Below are 8,293 nucleotides of genomic sequence, written 5' to 3' on the forward strand. Positions count from 1 at the left end.
GAGATTCTAAAGGGTTTCAAAACCCTTTTCGCCGAGTTAGAACCAGACGGCCAAAAAATAATACAGAAAAGAAGGATTACCTATCCCATCTCGCCGCCGTTTCTCTGATTTTGTGTCTTTCTCTCCTCACACACGCCAATGGAAGAGGCAAACAATACTCTTGATCTGATTGATATGGTACTCATCATCGCCATTCGTCATTTGGTTTATTTGGGCGTGGATGTTTCTTGTTTCCCCATTTGGCTAGTCGCTCTCAATTTTCTTCCACACAAAATTGAGAGGAAGAGCATTTTGAATAGTCTGAATCAAGAACCCCCACAATATCTCTCGATTCTTCAAGAAGACTTCAAGCTACAGTTATGTTAAATTTTTCCTTTGATTTTCGTATCATTTTATTTCTAGTTGGAGTTCAATTTTCAGTATATCTAAGCTTGAATGTTAACGTGATTTTTTTGCTTTTTAATCTTTCAGGGACAACTGTTAAATTTTTCCCTCTTTGATCCTAATTGTCGAATCTGCAACTGTAAGCCACAACCCGCATCCAAAGACAACAACATACTGACTCTGTCACTCTAAGGTTATTTTCATTTGTTATGAAATTTGTAGTTGTTTTAATGTATGAACTGAAATTTTGAAAGTGGGTTTTGGTCAAATCTTTAAAATTTCTTGATTGATGCCGGTCTTTTTTGTTCAAGTTCTTGTTTGAAATTCGTACATAGTTTTATTTTTTATTATTATGTTTCTGAAATCAATGGGATGATGTTCTTGAATTATTTCTAATGTCAATTCGACTACATGTTTCTGGAATCTGTTAGAATTATTCCTTTTTTTATTAGGGTCCAAGAAGTTGTTTTACATAATTTTGAGAGGACAAATATCAATTTTTAATGTGTTTCTGATCTGTTTTTCCATTAGGAACTAGGATGTAATGATATTTTATATTCTTGTTAGACCCAGTTATTCGAAGATATGTTCTAACATTTATCTTTAACCATTTATGCTATGATTCTACTCTGATTTTTGTTAAATGATTTATGCTTTGGTTTATGCTCATATTAATGATTTCTACTATGATTTATGCTGAATGATTTATGTTTTGGTTTATGCTCTGATTTATGCTTAATGTTTATGCTTTCAAGTTCATATTGTGAGTCAATTTTTGGTTCATCTTCTAACCCTATCTTTTTCTAATAATACATACTATAATATCTTAGAAGAGATGGAGGAGGAAGATGTGAACAACCTTGAACCAGTTGAGGTAGAAGAGTATGAAAACGAGGATTCATTTGGAATTAGTAATGATGTTATTGCTGCTGACCCAGAAAAAATTGGGGACCCGGTTGTAGATTCTGCCATTAATGAAGTTGTTAATCAAGAAGATCCATTGGATGCTTATCAAGAAGATCCACTGGATACTGAAATGGAGATTGACAGATTGTCTTACGACTCTTACCAACCTTACTTTTGCAACTTTACATTTGTATTAAGTTTTAAAGATGATAATATTATTGCATATTTGATGTTTGACTTCCTATTTAATGATTTGTTGGCCAAAGTAGTTGCATATTTATTTGTTAATTATTAATTGGATTTATCTTTTTTAATCCAAAATACTATACATTCTGGGTCTGCAATGTCCCTCCCGATATTGGGTTTGGATATATTTGTTTTCCGCTAGGTATGTAGGAAAGTTGCTTAAAGGACAGACAATTGAGGTCATTGGTGGTGGTCGTATTGGATCTACTTATGCCAGAATGATGGTAATTCCTTATTTTCTAAAATTTCAAATTGAATTTGTTAAATCTTTATGTCAATTTGCCTCACTAAGTTGAATATGTTGGATGCCTAATGACTAAGTTGATTAGTCCAGCAATCATCCATCATAAGTTATCAAACTTGATTGTTAGAAATGATTACTTTGAGTCGTGGGTTTTTGTAGCATTTACCGTGAATAATCCATGTTTTTTTGTTTTCTGTTCTTTTTTGTTGTTTCTGTTTTTAATTTTGGCTATGTTTGGTTGATGATAATTTTGGCTATGTTTTGTTTATGTGATTTTGCTTGTGTGCTACTTTAGTAAGTTTATGACTTTCATTGCCAACCTATACATACTTTCCTTGTTTCCTCAGGAATCTGTGAAGACCAAGCACCCTTAGCTTCATTATGAGTCAAAGTTATACATGCTTCTACAAGGAGGGAGTAAGTTTCCTCTTTTAGTCCTTTTGTCTATAGTGAGTTGATAGGAAGGGATTTAGTTAAAATCAATTTATGTATCTACTTATTTATCTTTTTATTTGTATGAAGCGAGTATCACCCATCTGAAATGGTTTGGTGTTGAGGGCGAGTACAATGTTATGGTTATTGACCTTCTAGGGCCAATCGAAAGTTTGCAATCCTAGAAGACTTGTTCAACTATTGCAATCGAAAGTTTTCTTTAAAAATAGTTTTGATGCTTGCAGATCAGTTAGTAAGTATTCAATGTTTTCAATGAAAGGTATATTTGGTAATATGTTATTACTTCTCCCAAAAAACAATGAAGGTATATTGGTTAAAATGGCTTTCATACTGATACTTTTCCTTTTCCTGTTTTTTTATTTAGATAAATAGAGCTCAGTTTAGGGCGCAAAGCTAATCAGGTAAACTTTTCTATGTGGTATTCTTGCGTTTGTGTACGTTTTCATCTTCTTTTACTTTAAATACATGCAAACATTGGACCTTAGTACATAAATATCTTTGCATCAGGTCACCTTCAATTCTATTCAAGACTCTGTTTGGCTTTTGTAGGAAATATTGGACATCTTGAAAATGTGAATGTTGTGATAATATTTTGTAGCTATGGTTGAACTGGTCTATGGTTTAATTGGTTGTTTTAGGGTTTCTTAGATATGTTTGCGGGGGATAGGGGCAAAGTATCAAATTCTGAAGAAGTATTGGCAATTGCTTGGTATAACACTTAGTAAGACCAAATGTATTTAGGTTATGACCCTGTATAGGAATCCTTTAGTTGATTTTGCTGAGTTGATAAGTATAATATGTCCTTATGTGAAGAATGACTATTAGATCTCTCTTGCTGATGAAAGAAAATAGTCTATATAATAGGGGTATACCCTTTTCTTTCATGTTTTCATGGATGTTTGCCTCAATTACTAATGAATTTCTGGCTTCCTGATGCATTGATATGCTACTCATATTTTCCATGTTAGTATTTGTCGCTTGTTTGTCAATATAAAGTACCCCCACCAATTTTTCCTCTGTTCATGTGGTTTTCTTTTTGGTACAGAGAAAACAAAAATCTCACAGGAACAACTTAACCAATTTGAGATTTGTTTCTGCAACTGTGTTTTTGACATGGATGCCATTATTTGTGTTAGGTGATGCCCGAGTTACAAAATGTTGGAAATGGAGGCTACGTTATATGAAACCAGTGCAAGTGATCGATGGAAAATAGAATATTTTTATATGGAGTTTCCTCTACACATTACGATTTTCTGCATTAGTTATTTGATTTTTGCATTTTATATTTGCTTTGTGATTTATAATTTATAATTTTTAATTTTAATTGAAGGTTGAAGCCTTGAATTTATGAGATTGTATTTGTAAATTTTAATTGTTTAGTGACTCAGTATGAAGTGAATATGTCAATTTGCATTTTTGCAGCAAATTGATTTTTAATTTATTAGATTGTATTTGTAAATTGTAATTGTTTAGAAGGGTTAAGTGAATGATAAAAGAAAGTGTAATTGTAAATTTGTTTGGTTTTACTTTTTGTAATGGATGGGGCTAATGGCATTTTTGGTTAATTGTGTTTGATTTTTGATTGTTTTTATTTCTAAATTCCATCTTAAACTTGGTTTTGAAAGTTGGAATTGGATTTTTAAGAATTTAAATTTTTTAAGAATTTTTATTGTCCATTTTTTATTTTTTTAATTTAAACGAGCTGAGCGAGCCGAGTGCCCGATAAAGCACTCGGCTCGGGTTGTGGACGAGCTCGAGCTCGATCTCGCACACAATGTTAATGTTACCGAGCCGAGCCGAGTCCACCATTTAGGGCTCGTCACGAGCTCGAGCCGAGCTCGAGCTTTTTGAACAGTACATGCGAGCCGAACTTGGACACCCGTAACTCGCCCGAGCTCGGCTCGTTTACAGCCCAAATACTACGGGAAGGTAACTCTAATACTTGAGGTGGAGTATTACGACAGGACAAAGTATATTATGTTCAAGTGTGATTGGGCGGAAACCACAAGGGACAGGGGATTCCAAGTTGACGAGTATGGCCTAACGCTTGTTAACTTCAAAAACCTTGTCCATAAAGGGGAGCTGATTAGTGATGAGCCGTATGTACTAGTTTCCCAAGTGGAACAAGTTTTTTACGTCGAAAATAAAAGGAACCCAGATTGGATTTGCGCAGTGAGGACAAAACCTAGGAACATATACGATGTTGGTCAGGGTCAAGTGCCTCATGATGATCATGCGAATTATCACGAGAGTGAGCCACTCATTTTAAACAATAATCAACTAAACGATCCGCATGATAACATCCAATACGTCCGACACGGCTTCGCACCAATCGAAGCGTATGTCATTCTATATGAATTAAATATTGTACATTGATTAGTTTTTTGTAATTTATTTGTACATTAATTTTCAAATTTTATTTATAGAAGCGGTGAATAATTCTAACATTATACACAACTAATTTGGTGCGTTATGTATTTTGCAGGTAGATATGAGTACTTGGGAGACGACTAGAGGACGGAGGACACAAGCTTCTGGGTCGAGAGGGCATCATGCCTTGACTGACAGTGAGACGCAGGAAGTTGCTATGCTTATGAGGCAGCAATTAGGGTATCGACCCATACTTCCACAGCATGTGGAAGGACATATACCTGCGACAGGCGATTATGTCCCCGACATTCCCGGCCCTTCGAGTGATACGTTTACAGGTGGTCTCGGATACCCAGGCGTTCCGACAGGCCTTACCCAGTTCGGGTATCGGTATGACCCTACTCCTCGTGCCACCGACGAGTCACCACGTATGCCATCCATGGGGCCCACATTGACACAGGTTGGTTTATTGCCGCACGGGTATTTTGATCACCGTCATCCACACAGCAGTGCATGTGTGGATGACAGTGAGACCCAGGTCCCCGATGACATGCATGATGGGACAGCTGACCCTGCTTGGCCAACATTGACTGTCAACCAGGTTCGCACAATAGGTATGTATGTATGCTATTTCGAACCATAAATATGTACATTTTTACGCATAATGGTACATGTAGTAATTAAGTTTACAAATTCAAATAATATATGTTTAACCATTTGTGTATTAATATATACTTTATCGTTGCAGATAGCGAGAATAACTTTGAAGTGGTGACCGTAAGTGACTCGCACAAGTTGTGGGACATTCCCGAGGAGAAAAGGGTCGTCATGGAGTATAATGGCGCGTGGCAGCCCGTACGACAAAGCGGCAAAAAATTTAGACGGATGATGGGCAAGACTTGCAAGGCCGGATCTTTTATCAGGCTATCCGACGACTGGAAGGATGTACCACAACAATCCAAGGAGGATTTATTTGATTCATTGATGGTAAGTATTGTAGATTAGATGTTCTTAATTTATGATATGGACATATATTAATATTAAATTAGGATTTGTAAATTAAATTTGGTAAAACAATTAGTGTTTTGATACCCTATTTTTTAATTAATGCAGAATTACTTCTACATCATGCCTGGGTCGAATATGAAGAAAATTAAAAAAGACGTTTTTAGAGACATGTGCGAGAAGCAGAAGCTTTTGAGGCACAAGTTAAGGCAAAAGCTTATGATTCAAATAGACGACACTCCTGCGACCGTGTTGGCAAGGGTGGACGCGATCACCACAAAGTACAACCCCATAGACGTGGAAATATTGGTGGTGAAATGGTGTAATCCCATTTATCAAGTAGGTCACTTCAAACTATATGTGTTTTGTTAGTTGTAATTGTTCGGTGGTTTAGCTATAAATAACGTCTACATATTGTGTTCATAGGCTTTTTGTGCGCACGTGAAAGAAATACGAGCACTGAATGATACGCCACACTACACTGAATCAAAGAACTATGCAAGGGTGGCATATGAGGATGTATTACTATAACTTACCATAACTATATATATATATATGTCATATACTGCGTAGTGTATATATGAACGTTTCATTGATGGTTTAAACTTATTGCAGGTACTTAATACGGGCAAGGCTCCTACGCGAGCCAAGACTTATATCAAGACTCATAAAAAGAAAGATGGTAGTTGCCCAAATCCGGTGACAACAACTCGAATTGTAAGTGGCAGACACATTGTCATGAATTTTTATTTATGTCTTAACTTATTGAGTCTTAACAATTATATATATAACAATGCTCACGTACAGGCACGGATGGAAGAGTTATCAGAAAATGACCCTGCTGAGAACGTCGTAGATGGGCCCTAGGACACGATTAAATAGACACCGGATGACGCGTATGGTCAGGCGCATGACAATAAGGCTGAGTATGCGGGTCGTGTACGAGGGGTTAGTAAAAATATTTTGCCTGTACGTGGCACCATCCACTCGTACTATACACCGTCCCAAAAACGGCCGCAGAACCGTGGCGGGATGGTCTCGAGTGAAGAACTGGAAAGAGCCATTCAAGCGGAGAGGGAGAAGCACATAGAGCAAATGGATGCGAGGCTAGCGCAGATGGCTGACCAGATGGCTGCTCAGATGGCGGCGTATAAGGCTCGGATTCGCAACCTTGAGGGGTCGAGACAGATGGGGTCCGAGTCGGAGGTGACGACTTTCAGGAATTTGCAAGATGCAGAGTCCCCAGTCCGAGTGATTGTGAGATCCTCAGTTGATAGCCGATCAGGTAACAATATATTCTTATTATTTTTATTTGAGTAACACGATTATCTTACGAGATGAATATCTTTTTAATGACTAATAATTTTGTAACAATGAAATAATTTTGTAACACGATTATTTTTATTTTTATCTAATACAATTGTATTTAACACAATTGCAACGTAATTTGCATGTGTAGATGACATAAGAATAGAAGCTGAAGACGACGGTCACAATGAAATCCTACACCAGACACCGGCTGGACAGAAGTCTCGTTTGTCTAAACAATATATCCGTCGTTCAGGCACCCCGTGAGTATATATATATAAACACAAAATATTCTACTTTGCTGTTCCTGGTTGGTTTGGTTGTGATTGGAGCTTTGTATAGTTAATCTTACCATATTTGTTGAAGCCGCCTCATTGAATAAATGTATATGTACATATATATATGTATGTGTTTATGTATGTCGTGCAAATATGTATATGCATAGGTCGTGCAAATATGTATGTCAAGGTTATTATGTGACAATAATTCAATTGTTAATTTTCTCACTTACTTGGACATTGTTTATCTATTAGGAGTTCATAATATTATATTCCAAATGTCAATTAACTGATTGATTGTTTGTTTTATTATTTGCAGTTAGTGCGGAGAAGTCAGAAAATAATGGTTATCATGATGTTCATTTGGCTTTGGTCGAAGTAGTGTTTGTTTAAGGATATTTGGTATTTGTCCATAACCTTAGTGTTGGATTGTTTAATGTTGGAGTATTTGTGTATATATTTAATGTTGGATTATTTGTGGTAATTGGATTATTTGTGGTAGTTGGATTGTGGTTCTATTGGATAGTTGAATTGAATTGTGGTGTTTGTGGATAGTTGGATTGTTAATTGAATTGTGGATATAGTTTGGATTGTGGTATTTGTGATAGTTGGATTGATGTTGAATTTATAGATATATTTGATGTTGGATTGATAGATTATTGGATTGTCATTATATGTAACTCGTATATCAGGTATAATGAGCGAAGAAAATTATTGTAACAGAGAAAATTGAAAAAAAAAAAAAAAAATTTCCCCAGTCAAATTTGGTAATCTGGCACGTTACCAAGTATGGTTGTAACAATCCTAAGTCCCTTTAGAGTATTTTTAGTTGACTCGTAGATTTTTTTTAAAAAAAGGGTTGGCTTAGGTTAACAATGAGAATGGACGAATTAAAAATATATAATAATAATACATAATAATAATAATAATAATAATAATAATAATAATAATTAAATTAAAATAAAAGAGTTAAATATAATAATAGTAATAATATATATATATATATATTGGAGCCTGGCCCTAGGCGCCGACTACCAAAAGAAAAAGAAAAAAAAAAAACCTAAGCTCCTTGAAAACCTATTTCCCTTGATCTTTTACT

At 35.5% G+C, this 8,293-nt stretch overlaps 1 long non-coding RNA gene across 2 annotated transcripts; it reads left to right on the plus strand.

The window, feature by feature from the left end:
- Positions 1 to 41: 41 nt before the first annotated feature.
- LOC132166603 (uncharacterized) lies at positions 42 to 3,522 on the plus strand. Of its 2 annotated transcripts, XR_009438581.1 has the most exons (7): positions 42 to 356; positions 472 to 577; positions 1,215 to 1,760; positions 2,128 to 2,197; positions 2,303 to 2,465; positions 2,598 to 2,634; positions 3,370 to 3,522. It is a non-coding gene; the product is annotated as an uncharacterized LOC132166603 (long non-coding RNA). The 2 variants fall into 2 exon arrangements; XR_009438582.1 differs by lacking the exon at positions 1,215 to 1,760.
- The last annotated feature ends 4,771 nt before the right edge of the window (positions 3,523 to 8,293 follow it).

This window comes from Corylus avellana, chromosome ca11 (genome assembly GCF_901000735.1).
Source record: "Corylus avellana chromosome ca11, CavTom2PMs-1.0".
Lineage (NCBI taxonomy): Eukaryota > Viridiplantae > Streptophyta > Magnoliopsida > Fagales > Betulaceae > Corylus > Corylus avellana.